Source organism: Oryctolagus cuniculus, chromosome 20 (genome assembly GCF_051225735.1).
Source record: "Oryctolagus cuniculus isolate XC-2025 breed Fujian yellow rabbit chromosome 20, ASM5122573v1, whole genome shotgun sequence".
NCBI classification, from domain to species: Eukaryota; Metazoa; Chordata; class Mammalia; order Lagomorpha; family Leporidae; genus Oryctolagus; species Oryctolagus cuniculus.
In genome coordinates, this window is record NC_142886.1 from 32,441,604 (window position 1) to 32,468,535 (window position 26,932).

At 39.4% G+C, this 26,932-nt stretch overlaps 1 long non-coding RNA gene across 4 annotated transcripts in view; it reads left to right on the top strand.

Moving 5' to 3' along the window:
* Positions 1 to 3,017: 3,017 nt before the first annotated feature.
* LOC149120130 (uncharacterized) overlaps positions 3,018 to 26,932 on the top strand; it is a 54,320-nt gene continuing 30,405 nt past the window's right edge. Inside the window, exons 1-4 of one of the 4 annotated variants that reach the window (XR_016226455.1) lie at positions 3,018 to 3,207; positions 11,535 to 11,625; positions 11,831 to 11,906; positions 18,506 to 18,984. This is a non-coding gene — a long non-coding RNA (uncharacterized LOC149120130). Of the gene's footprint in view, positions 3,208 to 11,534; positions 11,626 to 11,830; positions 11,907 to 18,505; positions 18,987 to 26,932 lie in introns of those variants that run through there. The other 3 variants (XR_016226456.1, XR_016226454.1, XR_016226457.1) reach the window with 3 other exon arrangements.

The following is a 26,932-nucleotide window of genomic DNA, read 5'->3' on the forward strand; positions in this document are numbered from 1 at the left end:
ACATTCACTTGTCAAGTTGTTTGACAAGTGGTTTGTATTTTAATCTGTCAGAATTTCTCTATGTGAGCATCAATGTTGACACTATTCCAGATAAATACTTCCCATTCTTTGCAAAAACACAATGGAAAAATAGCTTTATTCTTGACTTGTAATTAAAAGACGGATATGATGGCCCTTAGGACTAGAATGAATAGGACTCTTGTAGTGAACTGAATTAACTCGATTTTAAGTAAAGAAGAGGATACTTTATCTGTTTATAAAAACTGTACTTGAGATTTGTTTATTATTCACAGGACTTACTTATTTGAAAAGGAGAGAAGAGAGAAGGGAGAAAGAGAGAGAGAGAGAGAGAGAGAGAGAGAATAAATGATCATTTCATTGGCTCACTCCCCAAACAAACCCAACATCTGGTACTAGGCCAGACTGCAGCCAGGAACCAAGATTCAATCTGGGTCTTCCACATGGGTAGCAGGTGCCTGAGTACTTGAGTTGTCACCCTGCTTTCCAGGAAGCACATTAGCAGGAAACTGGAATCAGAATCAGGAGCAGAGCTGGGACTATAACCCAGGCACTCTGATATTTGATGCAAGTGTCCAAAGAGATGTCTTAATTGCTAAGCCAAATGCCTGCCACCATGATTGAATTTAACTTTTGCTCTGAATTTTATATTTACCATATTCCTCTGATGTATTAATAATGCTGGATAAGTCCAGCCCTTTCACGTGTTGAATTGCAGTGGATTATATTTAGATGTTAGTTTGAATAATCTCAAGTTGGGCTCACAGGATTATCTACTCTGTTTACAGTATTCGTTTTTGATTTATTCCTTGTCAAATGGCATATCTTCCCTTTTTTAAAAAAAAGATTTTACTTATTTATTTGAAAGTCAGAGTTACACAGAGGAGAGGCAGAGAGAGAGAGAGAGAGAGGTGTCTTCCACCAGATTGCTCACTCCCCAACTGGCTGCAACGGTTGGAGCTGTGCTGATCTGAAGCCAGGAGCCAGGAGCTTCTTCCGGGTCTCCCATGTGGGTGCAGGGGCCCAAGGACTTGGGCCATCTTCTACTGCTTTCTCAGGCCATAGCAGAGACCAGGATCGGAAGAGGAGCAGCCAGGACTCGAACCAGCGTCCATATGGGATGCCAGCACTTCAGGCCAGGGCGTTAACCTGCTGTGCCACAACTCTGGCCCCATCATCTTTTCTAATATACACTTCTCATTTCATGACGAGACATCAAATGAAGCAATGTGTTCTCATGAAATGACACAAGATCGTAAAGTTACCGCCAATGTGTAAATGCGATGCTGGTGGAATTTCACACTTATACCATTCTGTAAGTATATACATGTATGAAGAAAAAGTGCCTTGTCACTTTCACTCAGATACAAACACTACCAATCAGAATCCTTTATCAGTTCTCCATTAACCTACAAATTACATGCTCCATTCTATATAGGGTATATGCAAATTTAGTTGAACAGTGCATTATGTTCTACCTTGTTCAGGTGATTTATTGGACAAAATTAACCAGTCTTGTCCTTTAAATTATAAGCAGTGTTTCAAAGGTACAGATTAAAGTGACAGCAAACAGTTCAGTTATCTAAACAAGTGCCCATAAATTATGAGAGCTCCGTACCAAATCAGACTTATTATTTAAAGTGTTTAGAGATTTCACGGTTAAAATCATGGCTATATTACTGTTCGTTTTCTATTTCCAAGAATGAAGGACACTGTCTTGAGCATTAGCAGGTGGTGATGGTGAAGCAATAGCCAGCTGAGGGCTGAGAAAGGTTGCTCAGGGAGCCATAGAATCAGCTCATGTTGGAGACAGTGAGGTAGAGAGTCAGCAGGAAGGAAGTCACAGAAGTAGAGCTGCTGAATGAAGGTGAGGTAGAGCCTGACATGGATAGATAAAATATGATGAGAAAACAGTAGTCTTTAAAATAATTGAAATAAATGGCAAAGCTGACTCCAACACATGGCTGAAGGAGGCTGAGAAAACCTGCTCATTCACTCTAAAAACATGCATGCATATGTTAAATGGTAATGAAATGAGCCCTGCTCCACACCCCGTGGCTCACCCCAGCTGCAGTGGTTTGTCGTTTTCAATAAAAGCGTAATGCCTCTCCGTGAGAATGACTGCGTGCCCTGGTTTATAAAGGGCTAATGCACCAGCCTTATTTCCAGTGTCTGACAGATCAGCAAATCTAAGTAGGCACAACCGCCTATTTGCTATTTACTACTTGGGTAAATGGCAAGGCATAAAGTGCGATCTGTTTCAATTGCATTTTGCAAACAATCCTTACTCTGTGCCATACACTCTGTGAAACACTATTATTATTATTTATGAGGTACAGTTAAGGATGCCTGGTGCTGACAGAATTGTGAATTTCTTTTACATTTAATTTTGCAGAAGGAAGGGATCCAAAGATTATCTTGTTGGGGACTTTCATTTTATGGTTGAGGAGGATAAAATGTTTTAATAACTTGACTGTGATACTGATAACAAAAGATGAAGGCCAATCGGGAGTACAAGTTTCTAGCATCTTTAATTTTGACTTGGATTAAAATATATCAATTCCTGTATTTAAAGCAATTACGGGACAGAAATTAACATTTTCAGAGAATAAGAGTCATAGCCACCATGAATGAGTGTCTTGGACATGTCATTCAGAACATGAAATATATATATTATATAATAAATTGTGTGATCAGAGGTTTGCCCCACCCCCTTTCTCTTTGCATGTGCCCACGTGCCCGTCTGCATTTCCGTCATTCATGCAGCAGCATGTGGTCTGCCCTTACCAGAAGCCGGGCAGATGGTGGTGGCTGATTTTGAACTTCCCAGATAAGATAAACTTGTTTTCTTTGTAATTGCTCAGTCCCAGGTGTTCTGTTATAGCAGTGAAAAATCCCTGAAGACATGGTTTGCATGTGACTCTTCCGTGCCTACTTGGTGTTGTCAATGTGATGACATTAACAGGAAGGGACCTTTAAGAGGTGATGAGGCCATGAGGCTCCTCCCTCAAAAGCAGAATTAGGTGGCCTTATAAAAAGGCAGCAGGAGGTCGTTCGGTTCCTTTGCTTCTTGGCCCTTCTTCCCTCCAGAGAAGGTAGCTCTCAGGCACTGAGTTGTAAGTAGTGACTGGACTCTCACCAGACAGCCAACCCACCAGCTCCTTGATCTTGGACTTCTCAGCATCTAGAGTAAGAAATAGGTTTCTGTTTAACATACATTACCAGGTCTCAGGTATTCTGGTATAGAAGCACCCAAAGGGACTAAACACCTGGCTTTGTTATTTTCTGTGATTTAGAAAACTGTAATATGATTTGTTTCTGGATTCCTTGGAGCACAAGTTGTTTCCTGGGAAGAGGAGTGGGCTGGAGTCAGAGAGAAAGGAAGAAAAGCCAAGGCTTACTTAGACTGAGCATCTACTGTATCCTAGTATATAAGATATATACACAACAACCGTAACTTGTTGTGTGCCCCATAGTACACGGCAACTATCCTTTACATGTGGTGCAGCTAAATTATGTGGTAAATTTGTTAATGTATTTTTAACCAAGTAGAAAATCAAAATAAAAGCTGGGTTTTTTCTTTTTTCTTTAACTTACTAGCACCTGGTACTGTGTCTGACATCTGCAAGTGTTTAAATGAGCCTGTTGAAAGTGAAAGACGAGCACCTGTTATTTTATCTCAGCCATCCCAACAAGGAGTAGCATTTCCCAGTTAATACCACCACGTAAAGATAGGTTAACACTCTTATAAAAGACCTGTGGAGAAATAAGACGACATCTAGATATATCTGGTCAATAGCTGTATCATATTCTTTTAAATAAGCATGTTTACATTATGTGGTGAATTACTTTCTACTGGAAATTTTGATTGCTTCCATATTGCTGCATTCTCTAACAGTGATTAGGAAAATAATTCCCCAGTAAAGATACATCTATTTTATGTGTGATTTAGAAGTCTCCTTACCTATTTTTTTTTTTTTGCTGCTGTTTCTCTTTCTCTCCCTATCTCCCTCTCTCTCTCCTATCTATCTATCTATCTATCTAATAGTAAGATCAGTTGTGACTTTTCTGGTTATTGGCTTTTTTTCAAGGAACCAACTTTTACCAACCAAATACATTGGTTGTACTGCATATAGTTTCTTAATTCATTTATTTCTATGTAAGGATTTATTAATCCTTTCCTTTTCAGCTAGACTTTTATTTAGTATTCTTCTTATAGCCTCTTTGATTAAGTTCTCAGTTTATTCTTCTCTAAACATATAAGAATTTCAGTTATGGATTTACCTCTAATTATAACCAATGTCACTTTTTGTTGTTGTTGTTGTTGTTGTTGTTGTTGACAGGCAGAGTGGACAGTGAGAGAGAGAGAGACAGAGAGAAAGGTCGTCCTTTGCCGTTGGTTCACCCTCCAATGGCCGCCACGGCCAGCGCACAGCGCTGATCTGATGGCAGGAGCCAGGTACCTATCCTGGTCTCCCATGGGGTGCAGGGCCCAAGTACTTGGGCCATCCTCCACTGCATTCCCTGGACACAGCAGAGAGCTGGCCTGGAAGAGGGGCAACCGGGACAGAATCCGGCGCCCCGACTGGGACTAGAACCCGGTGTGCCGGTGCTGCAAGACGGAGGATTAGCCTAGTGAGCCATGGCGCCGGCCCAATGTCACATTTTTTGATGTCACATCTTAACTTTTGGATTCTGATTTATACTTTGAGACAGAACAATATTTTATACTTCGAACTTTTATTTGAAATAAAACATACATAAAAGGAAAGTGCACAAATCATGACTGCATAGCTATATGTGGTTTTTTCAACATGAACATATGCCACATACCTAATTTTATCCTCTAAGATACTGTTTTCTAGGTTTATTGCTTTATAATAAAATGCAGTTTGTTTTCTATTTGAAGGAGAGGGAAACGTCCTTTCTATAGTTCATTCTCAGTACAGAAAGAGAACATGGACTTGAGCAGGCCCATTTCATCAACTCCCTGATCAATTAAGTCACTTTACCTGGGGAGGAGGCAGAGCCAACAAAGGCAAGGAGAGTGGTGGTAAAAGAGTGCTCACTGCTTGCAAGGAAATGTGAGGAGTGGAGAAGGTGCTGGTCCATCGTGAATATTTAGTCTGTTCACTTGTTTTCATTTATTAACCTTTAAGCTTTCATGGGTCAATATTCTCTTGGAAGAGGCACGGGATCTGGGCCATACACTGCATCTTTAAGTCGATTTCATCTCTGTGGAATTTTCTCTGTTTGGAGGAGCTCTGATTCGGAGCTCTTCCTGTGCTTTGCTGATGCTCTGCTGCAGGTAGCGGATAGGGTTATGTTCGGATTCTTCCTTGTGCCATCATCCACGGGCTTTATAAAGCCTCTGCCACAACGGGAAGCCCTCACTGCCTGCTCCTGTTACAGGAACTGCTGCAGAGTTTGGCAATGGGAGTTCGAATTTTTTTTTTTAAAGAATTATTTATTTTATTTGAAAGAGTTACATAGAGAAGGAGAGTCAGAGAGAGACAGAAGCGGGGGGCGGTCTTCCATCTGTTGATTCACTCTCCAATTGGTTGCAATGGCCAGAGCTGTGCCAATCCAGAAGCCAGGAGCCAGGAGCTTCTTCCAGGTCACCCATGCCAGTGCAGGGGCCCAAGGACTTGGCTCATCTTCTATTGCCTTCCCAGGCCATAGCAGAGAGCTGGATTGGAAGAGGAGCAGCCGGGACTTGCACCGGCACCCATATGGGATGCTGACACTACAAGCAGTGGCTTTACCAGCTACGCCACGGTGCTGGCCCCGGGAGCTCAAATGTGTAACAAAACCCGCAATTGCTTCCAGATTCCAACACTTACACTTTGCTTATAATCTATTTTAAGATTTTAGCTGGGCTCTAGTGGCTCGGGATGTACAGATATGAGAGTACTCCAAAAAATTCATGGAAAATGGAATTACAGTTTATTGTGGTGCCAAAAAATTCAAGATCCATGCTATGATTTTTCATAATGTGAATTTTCCATGAACTTTTTGGAGGATCCTTCATATTTGCATTCAAACATTATTTGACTTGGGAAATGTTCTCTTTTTTGGAATAAACTCTGAAATTACAAGCATAAGAATAAGTGGACCTACAATAACCTTAGTTCTCAGATTGAAAATGAGTAACAGCCTGAGCAGAATGAATGGTTTTGTTTTAGCACTCTAATTTCTAAATACAGCTTTTACTCAATTTGTTTCAAATTTTTTCTTATAAAATTTCAGTTGACCTAGTTCAGGTCATTTGTGTTTTTCTTACACTTTTATATCTCAAAGCGACTGGTAGCACATCATTATCATTTAGATCCCCTTGCTAGTCAGTAAACTCTAAAAAATTCTTCACTGGCCTGTGAGAATCACAGGCATGAGAGCTTATCACAGACATTACTGAGGATCCAATATTTTCTGGGCTGGCATTTATTTCCCTTATTCACTAAGCTATTAAACTCTGTCATGTTTGTTTCCTTAGAAAAAATAAAAATAAGAAAATATATATTTGATTCTTATCAGCTTTGCTTTCCCCTAGATATATATTAAAAGTTGAGAGAATATTAAGAAAACATGAACTTTTAGCTTTTAAGCCTGAAGAGTAGATGCAGAAAAGCAGTCAGTTACAAAGGATTGAGATCATTCTTTAATTTCATTTTGTGTCTGGGAGATGTACAAATTTCATAATGTGTCTCCATGTGTAGATTTGAAATTTTACTGTCTAACTATTTGAGGATAGTTATGTCTATTGTGGTTAATTGGATTTATCTAGTATAGTTCTAAATTTGAAAGTCTCAGATATAATTGTTAAATGATATATATCATAGCCTTGGAAAATATCCTTTTGATCCAAATTTGATTTTATTCAATAATCATGTGATAAATTAAGCATTTTTTCAAAGCTGCCCCAGTCTGGCTTCTTATTTGACAATTTACCTCTTAACCTGTTTATATTTAAAATAAGAAAATAGAAGTAAATGTCATGGTTTTTCTTTTAAAATTTTTTTTAATTTATTTTTTTTACCTCAGAACTCAAAACAGTGAATCAATTCAGTAGGGAAAAATGGGAGACATTTGGAGAACCTCTCATTATCTAACCCAAATGGTTGTGAGAAAGTATAGGCAGTGTTAGTGGCAGGAAGGAGCTGAGTTCTGACAGTCCCGGCTGCACCATTGTTGGACACCTCAGCCAACATGTATGCCATTGTGAGCCTCTGACTGACAGCTCCAGGGAATCTGGGGTTTGAGGCCTCAGTGTGATCTGCCTCCTTGCCATAGGACGGCTCCAGTCAGCCCCTGCATACTTGCAGGAAAACCCCCTTTCTCTGCTCTCGTCTAAGGCTTCCGTCCTGTGCAAAGGTGGAAACTGCCTTTGGTGCAGCACCAAGCCCCTGCACTCTTTCCTTTGTAGTCAAAACCACGGTTCTTCAATATTGCAAAAATAGAATAAGCACTAGATAGAAATATCCAATATGGCTTTAGGGTCATCATCATGTCATTATAATGACATAGGCGACACTCCCGCTTCCATTGTGTACTTGACACTCTGAGGCTTCTGATAATTCCAGAAAAGGGCACTCAAACCCCACGTTAAATCCCACCTTTTAATCTTCAATTAAGTCACATCCCAGGCATCACCCACTATGACTCTCAATAGTAAAAAGAGAAAGCCTGAACTTTGCACAGGGAGTTTTTCTTTGTTGAGGTATTTTCCTTTCTTGAGGTTTTTTCTTTTTCCTTTGTCTGGGGTCTTTTTGTGTTTTGGCTGTTTGCTCATTTCCTTTTCTCTCCCAAACTGGACATTGCATTTCCTTTGCTTTGATTAAATCCTATTCCTTGCACATCTTTATGCTTCTAGTTTGAATTCTTTCATGTGTGGAAGGAAGAACCTGAAATAAACACCAGGGACATAAAGTCTACAATAAAATTACCATCTGTTTGCATTTTCAGTGAGATATGATTGGAAGTTGGTTCTGACAATAATTAGCTTGAATGCTTACTATTTGCAATTATTGAGATCAATCACAATAGATCTATTTTTAAAAGAACTTCATCTATTGCAGAGGTTTTATATTGTATCTTTTGTGTAGTTATCTGTGATTTAAAAGCCACATAAAAATGTGAGAGGGGGTGTTATGATTATTTCAAGAGATGAAGTTATTTCTGTCAACTTGTGGATAAAACATGTCTTCACAGAGGCGGAAGCCACTGGAACTCACTGTTTGGAATTACATGAAGCACAGAACATTTAAAACATCAAACAGTGATTAAAATAAACCCTATGGACTCACAGAAAGGATCAAAGAGAGAGGAAGAAAAGATCACAGATAGTAGTGTCTGGAAAGGGCATTGGGATGAAAATAAATAAAAGTATTAGTATTTTTTTAAAAGATTTGTTTATTTGTTTGAAGGACAGAGACAGAGAAGAGGAGGGAGGAAAAGGGAGGGAGGGAGGGAAGGAGAGAGAGAGAGAGAGAGGAAGATCTGCTGTTTCACTCCCTAAATGGCTACAGTGGCTAGTACAGGGCGAGACCGAAGCCAGGAGACAGGAGCTTCTTCTTGGTCTCCCACTTGGGTGGCAGGGGCCTCAAGGACTTGGGCTATCTTCCAGTGCTTTCCCAGGCACATTAGCAGGGAGCTGGATTGGGAGTGGAGCAGCCAGGGCTTGAACTGGGGACCATATAGGATGCTGGCACTGCAGGTTGCAGCTTAACTGTGTATGCCACAGCACTGATCCCAAAAGTTTTAGTGTTACTGACAAAGGTATTATTTTTGTTTCTGTTGGAGTTGGGAGAAGGAAAAACATAGATTGAAGTGGAGAGTTATTTTAAGGTAGGGATGGGAGAAGATAGCAGATGCAGATTTGCTATGACAGTGTAGTGATGATTGATAAAAAGCTTCCAATAAGTGCAATGTTTATGAATCCTTGTTTAGGCTGGCGCCACGGCTCACTAGGCTAATCCTCTGCCTTGCGGCACCGGCACACCAGGTTCTAGTCCCAGCTGGGGCGCCGGATTCTGTCCGGGTTGCCCCTCTTCCAGGCCAGCTCTCTGCTGTGGCCTGGGAGTGCAGTGGAGGATGGCCCAAGTGCTTGGGCCCTGCACCCTCATGGGAGACCAGGAGAAGCACCTGGCTCCTGGCTTCGGATCAGCGCGATGTGCTGGCCACAGCGCGCCGGCCGCGGCGGCCATTGGAGGGTGAACCAACAGCAAAAAGGAAGACCTTTCTCTCTGTCTCTCTCTCTCTCACTGTCCACTCTGCCTGTCAAAAATTTAAAAAAAAATAAAAATAAATCCTTGTTTAAGGGGAAAGGATATAGATATGCACAGTGAATACAGAGAATGAATAAGTTACATCCTTGCCATTTTAGCAATCTTTTTAATACTCTTGTAGATACTCAAAATTCTTCTGAAGTCTCAGTATACTTGCCTACTTGCCTGCCTACTTGGTAATTATTACCACGATATTCTGAATCTTTCAATGATGCTTGGTGAATCAGTATTCTTTTTATTGGAAGCATCCACCAGTTGGAAAGCATTTTATACTTTTCTGGGGTTCATTCCTGCATCAGAATAAAAGAACAAAAATCTATTAATACCCCAAGATGGGCAAGACATTAGCTTAGGTAATTTATATTACTTTATCATGTATTAATATTATATTACACTTAAACACAGTATTATCCCTTTCTGTGATTGAAGAAGTAGAGATACAAGTTTTAAGTTGCAGTCTTGCTAAAATACAGTGAAAACAAGTTGCTAAGAAGGAAAACCAAAAGTCTTTTGGAGAATGTAACAAAGTAGACTCAACAGGACTGACTGTGAAACTCTCCCCACTAACACTTGACTTTCTGGGCACATGAATGCTGTGTAGAATACACATGTGGCCAGTGTAGTCTATTTAGGGTTTGAAAATTTGGTGCAACAAAAAATAAAAAATATGAGCTTCCATTGAGTGTCAACAATGAATGAAGTGGCTGACAGTAACAGGTAGGAAAGCAAGATAATTTGGAAAGGAATCACATGCATTGTAGAGGTTAGGGAAGACTCAAGATCTAGTGATAAAGAGGAAGAATACATACAACTCAATGAGTGAGTCGAGGAAGTGAAAAGATAAAAGGCCTGGCATATTTCATGTCTTAGAGATTGAGAAATGTCAAGTTATTATTAGCTAGAAGATATGACCAATTTAATGAAATGAACATAAGGTTGCTAGAGTTCTGGAAAGTAAGAATCTGTGAGGCTGGCATTTTTGTGATCATTGACACAAATATGAAATTACCACCAGTAGTCATAGAGGAAGTGATGGAAGAGAAATGATGATTGGGTAAGTCAGAGGAGTTCAGAAAATGATAGCAAGAATAATTAGAATGTGGCTTAATAGCAATTTGACAACTAACCACTCATTGCCTTCATGTGATTCAGAATCTTAATACTGCCTTGGACTAGAGTTCAGACTCTAGATTATAGTACTGTAGCTGGAGTTTTGACTCCTACAGAAGGGGCACGAACTGCACGGTCAAACCTAGTGAATCCATAGAGATTGAAGGTATTGACTTCAAATGAGAAAAGACATTCAGAAATGGATCAGTGGTCAGCCAAATGTTGGAGAACGTACCATCACACCCCACAGATTCTCATAAAAATGATAGAAGTAATAAATATATACAATCTGGCATACACACACACACACACAAGGAGATATATATGTCCTCTCATACCCCTGAGGACACTGTGGTCATCCAGTCCATTTCTAGCAGCAGCAGTAGTGATGAGGATTAAGCTGACATATTTTGGTACCTTGGGTGTCTGAGTGACATAAATGGCTTTCTTGGAAGTGGGTTGCAAGAAAGAGCCCCCCCTTTCCCAACATGTGAAAATCAGTTTTGATTTATGATCAGGTTGGAGCAGTATTTGAAAGGGAGGCTGACACTTAGGTCCCAAAAGTCAAAATGGCAGCCCCAGATGAAGGAAAGTCCTGGAAATGAGAAGGAGGATAGGACTAGAGTTTCTAATAACTGGATCCCAATGAGAAATAACAATAGGATGGATATTAGACATACAGGGGCTCATTTTCATTAGCACATTGATTGAAGCAGGGGTTGATGGCTAGTATTGCCTATCTATTAGAGATGGATTTGATAATGCAGAGGGAGAGAAAAGGTAGGAAGAGTTACAGTTTTCTAGAATATCTGGCTCCCAAAATTCAGACAAAAGTTACATTCTTTTATATCTCCATAACTTATTTTCCAGGGACTTTATGTGTTGCTGCTAATGCTGTTGGATTCATGGAATAGAAAAGAGAGCTGGCAGTAGCATTGGCTGGTGCACCTCAGTTCCCAGAATTTGGTCATGGAGATGAAGTCATAGACATAGTATGGGAATATGGAGCAGATATATACCTTTTTTTAATGTTTATTTCATTATTATTATTTATTTGAAAGAGAGATGCAGACAAGGAGAGATCTTCCATTTTGTGGTTTATTCCCTAAATGCCCCAAACAGGCTAAAGACAAGCTTGGAACTTAATCTGGGACTCTCACATGGATGGTAGCATTCCAACTACTTGACCCATCAGCACCTGTCACTTCACAAGGTGTGCCTTAGTGTAATATGGGATCGAGGGAGGAACTGGGACTTGAACCGGGGCACTCTGACATGAGACGTGGGTGTCCTAAGCAGTATTTTAATCATTGCATCAAATTCCTACCCCTGCATGGTTTTTAATCTGTCCAGACTCAATTTCTTTTATAGCCTTCAAAAGTTAACTATTCATGTTGATTTCTTCTTTATCCTGCAAGGGTCATCTGCATGAAAGGAGTATCAGTGAGTTTGTTATCACATCTCTGAAGACCTCACAGAAACACCTAGTACAAGGTATGAATTCCTGCATTTTCAGTGTGTGGCATAGTGCTTGACACATGATGGATGTTTAATATTTTTGGTTGAAATAATGAGTGAACTGAATCAGCATTTGGTCTTGTAGAATTGGGGCTGTTCTTTATTTTGAAATCCTTTTGTAAGAGAAGTTCCTAATGTATTTTTGGAGTGGAAAATAAATGCTACATTGTGCATGGGTTAGCCACATAAACACTGACACCATCTTATTTTGTTGTTTTAAATGATCTCTAAGTAATTGGACATGGTCATCTTGATAACTGATTGACAACTAATTTACAATTGGCTGGCTCAATTGGTTTTCTGCATGGAGCTGTTCTGATTCATTCTGTCCATCTCATCCCATCTGTTGACTGTCAAGATAATATTCCTCTGAGAGTTGCATTTATTCCAGAATAGAATAATCAAATATGGAAATTTTACAAATTTTCTTATTTATAAAAAAACTGAGAGAAAAATACACACAATTCTTGATGGCAATGATAAAGGATTTTTCAGAAAAATCAAGTACATTAATCAATTTATAGTTGCCTTGGTAGAAAAGATCCAGACTGTCATATTCATGGGCTAAACATTCTTCAATAATTTTTTAAAAATTGTGAGCAGATGACAAATTATTCTATGAGTAACCCATTATGAAGACTGAGCATGCATGTTTATATTTCATTGTTTTAATCTAATCTAATGCAACATACACCAAAGTCCCTCATATGCACATTTAATAATGTGCATAATCATGTTGTGCTGCATAATAATTAGGAATTACTGATAAGCAGTTCCCATAAATTACTGTAATTAGTATTACTCATATCCCCATGGCAATTTTTTTAAGGTTTTCCCCTTCTAATTTGGTTAATTCTTTAGTATCTATTATCAACACAATGTCACAGTCTCCTTAATACCATGTGTGATTTAATTATCATTATTCTTTGCCCAGAGTAAGGTCTCAATTAATGGCTGTTGGATTGAACTGCATAAAATCATCACGTTGTTGCTAACAGTCTCAATGTTATAAGGCAGATATGTTGGATTTCCTCTTCAGATATGGAGGTCTCTGCATTTTCCAGGGTTAATGTTGTCTCTCCTGTTATTTATACCTTTACTCTGTGTTCTTTGTACTTGACAGAACCACACGTTTCAACTCTTGATGAAGCATGAGTTAGGGGATGCTTCACTGGAGCAGAAGGTTGTGGCCATTGATCACTGCTCTGCTGTGTAGCTCACAGATCAAGGGATTGGGCAAGGAGAGAGCAATATGAGCAAAGGGAAGTAGAACAATGAAAATGCAAGCTTGGTACCAAATATCTTGCTATAATGGGATGAGAAATGAGCTAACAGATTAATCTTGTTCTCCAAACTCTTGATTCTAGATTAACACAAATACGGCAAAAAGTTGACATTTTAGATACCCCACAAAATGGTCTGAATCTCCCATCAGAGATTCCTGGTAATACATAAAGACAATTGATCTACTGGAGTAGCCTTGGCTTTGCATGACTGTGGAGTCAAGAGAGCTCCCTTGATTTCAATATATCTCCTATTAACAAGAGGCAGAGATTTTAAATGTTATTTTTTAAAAAATGACTTACAAATTTAGCTGCCTAGGAGCGTAAGGATATTAAAAAGTGGAATTGTAGGGGCTGGTGCTGTGGAGTAGTGGGTTAAAGCCCTGGCCTAAAGCGCTGGCATTCCATATGTGTGCCGGTTCTAGTCCTGGCTGCTTCTCTTCCAATCCAGCTCTCTGCTAAGGCCTAGGATAGCAGTAGAAAATGGCCCAATTCCTTAGGCCCCTGCACCCACCTGGGAGACCTTGAAGAAGCTCCTGGCTCCTGGCTTCAGATTGGTGCAGCTCTGGCCGTTGTGGCCATCTGGGGAGTGAACCAGTGGGTAGAAGGCCTCTCTCTCTGTCTCTACCTCTCTCTGTAACTCTTTCAAATAAAGTGAGTCTTAAAAAAAAGTGCAATTGTAATTAAAAGGAACAAATGAAAATTTGTGTTGTGAAAAAAGAATAGTGCTTGTTGCATAGGAAGCTTTAAAAATGTTAATTATTGTCACTTAAAAGAATTTACCCAACAGATAACATTAATATAAGTAAGTTTCAAGCAAATCTTGTAAATGATGTCAATTTTTTTCTCGAAATGTTAGGACAGTGAAGTAACAGGAGATATGTAGAGCACAGGTTAGGAAAAAGTTGATTTCAGATCTACCCCAAATCTAGAATCTTGGTTCCTTAGCCTCTTCAGAGTAGCCACATACAATGATAAAGCTTTGCAACAACAACAAAAGATCACAAGGCATACTGACAAATGGATGAGTGTATTAATTCCTAATTACAATACAAATTGATTATATTAGTTCAGTAGCTTAAAAGTCCAATGTGTTGCCTGATGGGTCAATGATCCAGCAAATTGGCAGTTTCTAGAGGCTGTCCACATTCCTTGGCTTGTGGCCTCCCTCCTCCATCTTCAAAGGCAGCAGCAAAGCACCTTCAATCTTTCTGCCTTACTCGTTCCCTTCAAAGGGCCCTTGTGATTACATTTTGAAATACCCCCAGGAAAATATCCTCATCTCAAGATCTCTAACTACATCTGCAGAGTTCCTTTTGCCATGTAATGTAACAAATTTGGGGATTAAGATCCAGACTTTTGGGGGTGGTTTATTATGCTGTTGATATAGCAAATAATCACCCATCTAACTTGTAAGTCCTGAGCTCCCTGATAATGTCTCATGAATTTAAAACCTGTGGAAGGACCAGCCTCCTGCTTCTCTAGCTGCCTTATGGCCCCTTCCACATTCATTCCCTGTTTTAAAGAGAGTCATTTTTGTGCTCTGTCCAAGGCAGGAAATTATTCTTGATCACTGAGGTCCTGGGAGCAACTGTTATTAAAAAGTTCATGCCCCATGTATTAGATATTCCGCCTACTTCTTTTCATTTTGAAACTTTATTTATTTGAAAGGCAGAGAGAGAGAGAAAGAGGGAGAGAGAGAGGAAAGGAGGGAGGGTGGGAGAGAAATCTCCTATCTGGTGTTTACTTACCAAATCCCTATAACATCCAGTTCTGCACCAGGCCAAAGTTGGGACTGGGCTGCCAGTCTGTGTCTCCAACATGGGTGGCGGGAACCCAAATATTTGAGCCATTATCTACCACAACCTGAATTCTGCCTTAGCAGAAAGCAAGAGTTGGGAATGGAACTGTGACTCCTGTCTTAACCACTATGCCAAATGTCCACCTACTGTCTGAATCTTAGGGTTACTCTCAAGCAATTCAGGCTTAGGTGCGTGAGAATAGTAAAAAAATAAATATTACATAGCAATTACTATGTGTTAGCAAGTGTCTAAAATGTGTTGGGTACATTAACTCGAGATCTTCACAATATTCTCACAAGGAAAGTGCTATTTTTTTTTTAATCACCATTTTACATATATAGAAACTGAGGCCCCGAGAAGTTAAATGAATTACCAAGATCCACATCTGGCAAATGGCAGAGCTAAACCCAGAATGTTTAGCTCTATAGCCAGTGCCTTACATCCCTACCCTGCATGCTGCCTTTCACAGCACAGAGCCAAGGCTCAATTTAAAGGCACAGACAACACCATACTAAACTAAAATTGATGCTGGGGAGTGAGAAGGGGAGATCGGAGTGAAGAGTGAGCCTGCACAGAGGAGAAGGGAGGAGAGAGAGAGAGAGAGGAATTAGTTACACTCCCAGTGTCTAAGAACTTACAAGAACTTGTTTCAAGACCACCTCTAACTGTTAGATCCCCCAACGTTTTTCCAAGTAGAACAATGAGACTTACCCCAGAAGCTTTCCATGTGAAGACCCCACCCCTATACTGGCCTGGACCTCCTGTACTTCTGTTTATACAAGGGAGGTCAAAGATCAATATTCCTCTCAGATTCACTTCTCCCTAAGGACTCTAAGATTTGCAGCAAGTCCTATATAGCCTAGCTTTTCTCATAAAAAAAATTAATGCATAATTAAAATGCATACTATGAAACAATAAAAGGTAAGGCTTAGGCCTTACTCCAATCAGGAAAAACAGAAGACTCAGCAGGATAAAAAAGATTTGATTTGTTTTCAGACATGCATAACACTATATGCAAATCTTACTTCATAATTTGCATGATAAAGGTCAGTAACAAAGATTTTTAAAAGGTTTTCAACTTTATCCTCCTATTAAATTAACTTTAATTTAAAAAAAAAACTTGACAGTGTTTAAAAGTTTAAAGCTGTGATAAACGTCTCCTTATATTTCTCACTAATAACACAGGTAAATATTGAAATGCTTCTGCGTTGATGTAATCTACAGCATGATTTAACACCCTTTGGGATAAATGCTGACCTTGAACTTCCTCTCATCTTCTATTTCCCTCTGGAATAGTCATTTATAACATATGTTTATTAAATTGCAACTAAAGTATTAAGGTCTCAGCTCTCTAGTCTTTAAAGCTATACTTAAATAAAACCACTATAATCTTTAAAACATTTTAACATTGCTTCTATTTGAGGGTTTTTCCTTAATCTTTCCTAATATATAATTCGTATTATTCAGCAACAAAGAGTTGCAAATTGTATTAGTCTGATTTTGGTTACTTTAAACTAATTAGAGGAGTTTCTTTGGGAGAGAAAATGTTTATTTCGGCTTAGAATCTGGGGTCACAGGGTTAAGCAACCCCATTGTATAACATCTGGTCGAAGCTGTTCATGATAGATACAGAGGATGATCATTTAGTGGGACAGGAAGGAGTGAGTGAACCCAGGTGGGAATTGAATATAAACCTGTTATAAGAACCACCCTCCAAGAGCAAGCCCCCATTGACCCAAGACCTCCCACCACCGGCCCCACCTCCCACATGCCATCAGAATAGGTCTTTACCCTTAACCAACTATTAACAACAAGACATCAGACTGTAAACAACTAGTGTGAATTTTAGGGAAACAAAACCTAATCTGACTCAATGACTAACAATTACCAAACATACATCAAGCCTGAAAATCATCTTTAAGTATTGTTTTTAACAGCTTATGAATGGAAAAGCCAGAGTGGTGTGACAATACGGCAATACTCTCAGAACCTCCCAACAATGGGCAGAGTAGAGAGAAAGGAAGAGTTGGAAGACTTCTTTTCAGTTTCTGCTAATATTAATGGCAAATGCTTATTTTTCTTCTATGAAACATAAGGATTTATTCTAAATGCTGTGCATATATATATATTATTTAATCTTTTCAATGATCTAGTGAGGTCAGATTTCCAATTTCTTCTATTTTACAAGTACAAAAAATAATGGATTTCCTTATAGCTGGAAGGCATCATTCAGATATAGATGATTAAACCCCACATACATTTAAAAAATAAATTTGGTTTTAGAATAATTTTAGGTTGATAAAAAAGTTTCAAAAGTCCCAGAGAGGGTATCTTTTTCCCTGAAACAAAGGAGACACCTAGACTAGCAGTGAACCTGTTAACAAACTCATGAGAGTACGTTTTCCAGCGCTGTTGGCTTCCCATCAGAATTCCTAGTGAAATATTTAAGGGGCAGGAGCACTTGGTTGATGGTTAGAAGATCCAGTGCCCCCACGACACTGGTGTTTTCACTTAGGCTGTTGAATTCATAACTTCTAAGAATCATTTCCTTTTTTGTAATTAAGGCATTATAGATTAAGATTTCAAATGGTCTGAGTCTAAAGTTTTGTGATTTTTTTAAATTTTCATTTTGTTGAAAGATAAATAGCTTGAATGGAGAGGAAGTATCTTCTTTCAAAGCTACCCTTATATGCTGTGTTATCTGTAACACTGATAACCTGCATAGGTTATTTAATTTACCAACTTCTTGGGCTGATGTTGTGGCATAGCTGGTAAAGCCGCTGCTTGCAACACTGGTATCCCATTTGGGTGCCCGTTTCTGTCCTGGCTGCTCTACTTCTGATCTAGCTCCTTGCTATTGGCCTGGGAAGGGCAGCAGAAGATGGCAGATGCTTGGGCCCCTGCCACCACGTGGAACACCAGAGAACACCAGAAGGGAGCTCCTGGCTCTTGGCTCCTGATTTGTGGTTCCTGGCTTTGGTTTGGCCCAGCATTGGGCCATGTGTCCCTCTGGGGATTGAATCAGAGGATAGACGATCTCTCTGTCCGCCTCTTTTTCTCTCTCTCTCTGCAACTCTTAGTTTCAAAAAAAAAAAAAAAAAAGATTCCATGAAATTAACATTAATTATTTATAATGACCAGATTGCAAAAGTTCAATAATCAATGAGTTTTAATTCTGAAATATTAAATTCTTAGTCACTCAGTAGTTAAAATATTTAACAACCTCACATTCATTGTGCATGAAAGCTACTCTTTAACACAATGGCTATTTTTGAAAATGTTTGAATATGCGAAATAATTGCATTTTGGTTGAAGCTAGAACTGGATTTCACATAAAAGATTTTAATGCTTAAATGTTTCACATATATTCCTAAGCAAATGTTTTTCAAATAAAACTGCCTGGTCTGAAGAAATTTTATCTGTGAGTCAGGTTTATCTCCACGGAGATTGGGTACTCACCTACCTTTTCTTGCGTTTCCTTCTTTTGCAGCTAAAGTTGTTTCTAGGACTATGACATCATCTGTCTATGAAGAGTGTTGTACTCTGCAAAAGCAGTTTGTCGGGATGATGCCACCTGCACAGCAAGAGAATGTGCGAAGGTTTATTACTCCTAGAGTGAGGATTTCTGGGGAGAGGATGTCAGGGCCCCTATCTGTCTAAAATGCCTTTGGAGAACAAAGGAAGCTGGCTTGGGGTTTCTAGGATGATTTTCTGGGTAGAGCCAGGGTGAGGGCTCCTGCGAGGGGTTTCAGTATCCTAACAGACACAAAAGAGGGAGACTGAGGCTTTATCAACACTTTGACCCGATATGCAGCAGAAGGGGAAGGGAGAGGGGAGAATTAAACTGCCAGCTATGAATGTGAAGAGTGGAGACAGACTCTTTGTTACAGACTTCCATATTGTAACCCATCTTTCAAATAGATTTTTCCATACATTGCCATGAAATTAAAGAGATGATGTAATTTGCTTTTATTAAGAAGAAAAATAATATGTATCATGATAGAGTAAAAAAGGCAATTTCAAAGCCAAATAGACTGGGAAGAAAATTTGTGGTCAGTTGATTCCTTGCTGTATTTTTCAGGATTCAATGCAGGAAACAGGATCCACTGTAGGTTTTTATAAATTTTATTATTTTTTAGTTATTTATGTGAAATGCTGAGAGAAAGAAATCTTTCGGGGCCGCTGCCGGGGCTCACTTGGTTAATCCTCTGCCTGCGGCACTGGCATCCCATATGGGCACAGGGTTCTAGTCTTGGTTGCTCCTCTTCCAGTTCAGCTCTCTGCTGTGGCCCGGGAGTGCAGTGGAGGATGGCCCAAGTGCTTGGGCCCCTGCACCTGCATGGGAGACCCGGAAGAAGCCCCTGACTCCTGGCTTCGGATTGGTGCAGCATGCCTGCCGTAGCGGCCATTTTGGGGGTGAACCAACGGAATGAAGATCTTTCTCTCTGTCTCTCTCCCTCACTGTCTAACTCTATCTGTGAAATAAAAAAAAAAAAAAAATAGAAATCTCTCATCTACTGGTTTACTTCCCAAAGCCCACAAGGGTTGAGGTTGTTCCAAGCCAAAGCAGGGGGCTGAGAACTTAGTCTGAGTTTTTCTTATGAGTGATAGAGACTCAAGCAGAGCCAACATGAGCCAGAATTGGGAGCAGAGCCAAGAATTTAACCCAGGCTGTTTAATATGGGGTGCAGGTGTCTCAGGTGGCATCTTAACTGCTACCCCAAGCTAGCCCTACTGTAGATATGGAGTTTAACACAGGACATCAGGTTCTTATAAAAATTATTAGAGGAACCGAGGGAACACAGCTGAGGCTATGTTCTTTGAAGTGATTCCAAGAGTGATACAAAACTGCTCCCTCCCCTAAATAATCAGTTTTGTTGGTCAGTTGATAAGTACTGGGAAGGAATTTTGCAAGCAGAGGAAATTGTATGTGCAAAGTCCCTGAGGTGGGGAAGAGCTTGGTAAATTTGAGACAAGGAAAGCATGTCCATGCAACTGCAGGAAAGTGAATGAGGGGGGTGGGGGGCTGAGCTGTGGCGTTGTAAACTAAGCCTCCGCCTCTGGCACTGGCTCCAGCGTCTCCTCTTCCCATCCAGCTCCCTGCAGTGTAAGACAGCCCAAGGTCTTGGGCCCCTGCACTCATGTGGGAGATTCAGAAGAAGCTCCTGGCTCCTGGTTTGGTTCAGCCAGCTCCAGTCGTTGCTGCCATCTGGGAAGTGAACAAACAGATGGAAGGCTTTCTGTCTCTCTCTCTCTCTCTCTCTCTCTCTGTAACTCTACCTCTCAAATAACTGAAAATAAAATATTAGAAAAATGAGTTAAGAAGACAAAGGCCTGGAATGAGATCAGAGAGATTGGCAGGGACAGAGGGTTTGCTCATTTGAAGCCCTGCTTTACCTTTTGTTAAAATTTATAAAATCCTTTTCAAATCGTCTTACATAGAAACTGATAGTGTACATCGGATGAGATTGAAGCAACTTGGCTTAAGTGGTAGGAACAAGGGGTGTTTTGTTTCCCCTGTCTGGACATCCATTGTAAGGAAGATGGTCTGAAAGCTTACCATTAAGAAACATGAGGGGCTACTGCTGCTGGGGACAAACTATGAGCAAGTGCTCTCAACGATGTGAACAATGTGTGTCCCCTACAGTGGGAACCCAGAGAAGGGAAGCAATTTAGCTGCAGTTGAATGTTCACTGGGAAAGCATCAACCCTAACAATTCAGTGGTGAGAAATGGGAAGGTTCTAAACTCACTTTTCTAACTGAGTTAATTTGAATCACCGAGAATCAGCCCATAACTTTGCTTTTGGCTATTAAACTGACCGAAGTGCATAGAAATCAGCTACAAATATTAAAATTGGCACCTCCCAGTCATCTCTCTTAGCAAATTGTTATCCAGTAAAAGAATTCTAACGCTTGTGTTCCAGACACAGTCTCCTTGATCTTCTCTGGCTCACGGCAAGGCACCCCTGTGGAGGAGGGAAGCTAACATCTGATGAGCTCTTGCTAGGTCACCAGGCACGGCGCTGGGTGCTTCACATGGACAATGTACCATTTCCCCTCCTACTCAGAAGGAGGACAAGAGGGTAGGAGGGGCAAAGTAACCTGTTTAAAGTTAGCAGTTAATCACACACACACAGGCAGAGTTTGAGTCCAGGACTGTTGGACTACAAAGCACCATTCGAAGTGTAAGGGAGGACTGGTCTAAGGTACATCTCCACTATTAGGTGAGTTTCCAGAAGTCATTTTGGCTTTTGTTTTGTCTCCAATATTTCAGTCTTTGGACTTTCTTGTGATTTACTAGCAAGAGAATCAACATTTAGGTTTTAAAAGAGATTGCCAATTATTTCTCCAAGGTTTTTAATTTTCTGTACTCTCTGGGATGTCAGTCATCTGACTTCCTGTAGGAGAGTTTTGTCTTTCACCCAGGATCTATTGGATTTCCTGTGGTGATGGTATAAACAACATCATTAATTCATGACTATCAAGTACTTCAAAAAACATTTTGCCTTTTCTTAGACTCAGAACATCTCAGTGTTATGCAGAAAATTTTAAATGCTACATATTATTTTTAAACAATGAATATTTATTATTTTGTTCAGAAAGGAAGAAAGAGAGAAAGTGCTAGAAAGTAGAAGAGAAAAACATACATACCAAAGGGAAAACAGAATGTGGTTTCTTCCTTCCTTTGATTTCTGACTGTTATGATCTGAAAAAGTTAATTAAAAAATGTAACCCTGTGAATGAGGTACCACACAAGTTTGTTTTTCCAATAAAAACATGATTAAAAACAGAGGTTCCCTGTGGATTTAGCCTGAGATAGGAATCTAGTGCCCATAGCGTTTATCTGAGGAAATATCATCACATTTCAAATGCACAGGAAAGTCAGAAAGGGTGTCTACCCACTGTAGCCAAGAGATTTCTCAACAGGTGCCAGCTATGGAAAAGTGGTTGCTGGAGTGTCCCATTGATGGATTCTGAAGCCAAATAGCAGCTAAAGAGAACTCTCCAGTGACTTACTAGCAATGCCTCTCCTGGCTGATCATAGGTTGCTTCTCGCCAGATGGAGATGTCAGCTAGAAGCTGGGCATCACAAAAGACTGGATAAGCATGCATTGTATATAAAACGTATTACACACATTAGCTTTAAACATATGAGATATTTAATAAATAAATTTTAACTGTTTTTTTACTATGTCCCTGATAAGAATAGATGGGAAAATTTATCTTTCTCTTTAAGACAGAAGGTAGAAAGGGCAGGTACTTAGCACTGTGATTAGGATACCTCTTGGAAAGCTCACATACCATTTCTTTCTTAAAAGTAAAAACTATTTATTTCTCTTATATGAAAGGCAGATATTATCAGAGAGACAGAAAAACATATTTTCCATCTATTATATATAATTATACATAATGAAATATATATACATACATATTTCCCCAAATATGGTTGCTTTTTTATTTTGGAAAAAAAAACCTGCCTTTGATTATTAAACTTAAAAAGACATATTATGACTTTTAATTGAGTAGATATCCTCTTGGGAATAGCTAATACACAAGATTATAGGGACAGCGTATTTATTGCAATGTTGTTTATGGAATAGTATCCTAGAAAAAGTGAGCACCTCACATTGGAAAAATGACTGCAGTCATCATAGATGTCCATATCATGGAATGCTAGGTAAAAGCATTAATAATTAAATGGAATATCCATGATATATTGTTAAGTAAGAAGAGAAAGATAAGGAAAAGAGTTTGCTTCCATTTCTGTAAGCAGTATTTCTCTGTCCTTGTGATATATCATATTCGTATATAATCACATTTGACAATAGTATAAATGGCTATATCAACATATATTACATATATGACTCTAAGCATGGGTGACAATAGTTTCATATGGATACATTCATAATACTGAGTCATTAATAATACGTGTAATGGGGCAGTGATATGGCTGGGCAGGAGAGACAAAGTGAAGGAAAGCAAAACAAAATCTAAGACTCTAAATATGCTCTAGGCTGTTAATGCATTTATGTAAATTTATGTTTGTCGACAGGTATATTTATGGTCACTGAAAAAGATAAATACAGAAAATACTGTACAGAAACAAAATTTTATTTAGGAAATGACTCCAAAGAAGGAAACGAGGACTTGATTTGATGGAAGGGGCTGTTAGAAAGAAAAAAAAAATCAGGTTGTGTTTCCATTATGTTGAATTTTTGTAATAATTTTTTATAGACATGGAACAAGTCCAGATGTGTTGTGCATCTGGACCTCAGTCAAATCAGTAAGGCACTGAGTTGCTTGGAAGGAAGTGGGCAGTGGGAGGACACCTTAGCAGAAGGACCGGATGCACTCCGTGCCCACAGCCAGGTGACCCAAGGCTATAGCCTCAGATCTTAATCTATTCCCAGTCCAATGTGAGAAGACTGATCCCTCTTCCAGAACCAGGGGCCAAATCCTCTGAACTAGTCAGCCTGAGAACAATTGTCTGAAAAATAACCTGGATTGGCTTCTCCCCACTGTATGCTAGGCAGCACCTGCTCTTAATTTTAATAAAATGTGCCACATTTCACATTTATTTATGAATTAGTCACTGATGTCCATTATCCCTCCCTCCATGCCCACCTCTCTCAGGGAGGCACTTAGACTCATTGTTGTATTCTCAGGAATTAAAACAGTGCCTGGCACTTAGCAAAACTTTAAGAATATATTTTGAAATTCATAAACATCCCTCTTCTCTACTGAAAAATACATAAGGTAGCAATTCTTACTCTTTTTCTTATGTTGTTATAGGTCCATTTTAAAAGTATGCATATTTCTTCCAAGTATTTGTCACATTTGCTAAAGATTTATTGACCCCTTCAAACCCATTCCTCGGGGATGCATCATCTCCAAAATAATGTTAATTCCTTATTTAAACAGCAAATATAATTTTTAATGAGTACTTACTACTTGCCAATTACATACGAATCTTTACAACTCTAGAAGCTGAGTTTTACTTTTAAAACAAATGAAGAATCAATTTAAGTGAGATCGAGTTACTTATCTGCTAAGTAAATGCAAGAAAGCAGTTTATTTTTTTTCTTTTTTTTTAAACTTTTATTTAATGAATATAAATTTCCAAAGTACGATTTATGGATTACAATGGCTTCCCCCCCATACCGTCCCTCCCACCCACAACCCTCCCCTTTCCCACTCCCTCTCCCCTTCCATTCACATCAAGATTCATTTTCGATTATCTTAATATACAGAAGATCAGCTTAGTATACATTAAGTAAGGATTTCAACAGTTTGCTCCCACACAGAAACATAAAGTGAAAAATAATAGATGATTTTTTTTTTAAATGATGATGAAATCAGATCAGACCTATTGTCATGTTTAATCCCAGTGAGAGTCAAGTTGGGAGTTGATAATTTCTTTCTTTTTTTTTTTTTTTTTTTTTTTTTTTTTTTTTTTTTACAGAGGATCAGTTTAGTATGCATTAAGTAAAGATTTCAACAGTTTGCACCCCCATAGAAACACAAAGTGAAATATATTATTTGAGTACTCGTTATAGCATTAAATCTCAATGCACAGCACATTAAGGACAGAGATCCTACATGAGGAGTAAGTGCACAGTGACTCCTGTTGTTGACTTTACCAATTGACACTCCTGTCTATGGCATCAGTAATCTCCCTATGCTCCAGTCATGAGTTTCCAAGGCTATGGAAGCCCTCTGAGTTCTCCGACTCTTATCTTGTTTAGACAAGGTCATAGTCAAAGTGGAGGTTCTCTCCTCCCTTCAGAGAAAGGTACCTCCTTCTTTGAAGACCTGTTCTTTCCACTGAGATCTCACTCACAGAGATCTTTTGCCAGAGTGTCTTGGCTTTCCATGCCTGAAATACTCTCATGGGCTTTTCAGCCAGATCCGAATGCCTTTAGGGCTGATTCTGAGGCCAGAGTGCTATTTAGGACATCTGCCATTCTATGAGTCTGCTGAGTATCTCACTTCCCATGTTGGATCACTCTCCCCTTTATTTATTCTATCGGTTAGTGTTAGCAGGTACTAGACTTGTTTATGTGCTTCCTTTGACTCTTAGTCCTTTCATTATGATCAATTGTGAACTGAAATTGATCACTTGGAATAGTGAGATGGCATTGGTACATGCCACCTTGATGGGATTAAATTGGAGTCCCCTGGTATGTTTCTAACTCTACCATTTGGGGCAAGTCAGCTTGAGCATGTCTCAAATTATATATCTCTTCCCTCTTTTATTCCTACTCTTATGTTTAACAGGGATCACATTTCAGTTAAATTTCAACACTTAAGAATAACTGTGTATTAATTACACAATTAAACCAGTCATATTAAGTAGAACAGACAAAAAAACTACTAAGAGGGATAATGTATTAAGTTGTTCATTAACAGTCAGGGCTATGCTGATCAAGTCACCGTTTCCCATAGTGTCCCTTTCACTTCAACAGGTTTCCTTTTTGGTGTTCAGTCAGTTGTCACCGATCAGGGAGAACATATGGTATTTGTCCCTTTGGGACTGGCTTATTTCACTCAGCATGATGTGTTCCAGATTCCTCCATTTTGTTGCAAATGACTGGATTTCGTTGCTTCTTACTGCGGTATAGTATTCTAAAGAGTACATATCCCATAATTTCTTTATCCAGTCTACCGTTGATGGGCATTTAGGTTGGTTCCAGGTCTTAGCTATTGTGAATTGTGCTGCAATAAACATTAGGGTGCAGACCGCTTTTTTGTTTGCCAATTTAAATTCCTTTGGGTAAATTCCAAGGAGTGGGATGGCTGGGTCGAATGGTAGGGTTATCTTCAGGTTTCTGAGGAATCTCCAGACTGACTTCCATAGTGGCTTGACCAGTTTGCATTCCCACCAACAGTGGGTTAGTGTCCCTTTTTCCCCACATCCTCGCCAGCATCTGTTGTTGGTAGATTTCTGCATGTGAGCCATTCTAACCGGGGTGAGGTGAAATCTCATTGTGGTTTTGATTTGCATTTCCCTGATGGTTAGTGATGCTGAACATTTTTTCATGTGCCTGTTGGCCATTTGGATTTCCTCTTTTGAAAAATGTCTATTGAGGTCCTTGGCCCATCTCTTAATTGGGTTGTTGGTTTTGTTTTTGTGGAGTTTCTTGATCTCTTTGTAGATTCTGGTTATTAATCCTTTATCTGTTGCATAGTTTGCAAATATTTTTTCCCATTCTGTCGGTTGTCTCTTCACTCTCCTGACTGTTTCTTTTGCAGTACAGAAACTTCTCAATTTGATGCAATCCCAATAGTTAATTTTGGCTTTGACTGCCTGTGCCTCCTGGGTCTTTTCCAGAAACTCTTTGCCTGTGCCAATATCTTGAAGGGTTTCTCCAATGTTCTCTAGTAACTTGATGGTGTCAGGTCGTAGATTTAGGTCTTTAATCCATGTTGAGTGGATTTTTGTGTAAGGTGTAAGGTAGGGGTCTTGCTTCATGATTCTGCACGTGGAAATCCAATTTTCCCAGCACCATTTATTGAATAGACTGTCCTTGCTCCAGGAGTTAGTTTTAGATCCTTGATCAAATATAAGTTGGCTGTAGATGTTTGGGTTGATTTCTGGAGTTTCAATTCTGTTCCATTGGTCTATCCATCTGTTTCTGTACCAGTACCATGCTGTTTTGATTACAACTGCCCTGTAGTATGTCCTGAAATCTGATATTGTGATGCCTCCAGCTTTGTTTTTGTTGTATAAGATTGCTAAGAAAGCAGTTTATTAAATACCCACACCTTTATGCCCCCATCCCCGTGCTTCTATGGCAACTGATGTCATGATAACTGCTGTGCAACTGCGTGGCTGGGCCGCCTTATCTATAAGCCCATGTAAGCAACAAGGGGCATAGCTGGATGCAGTTGTTTGTGGATTGAATGTTGGCAGAT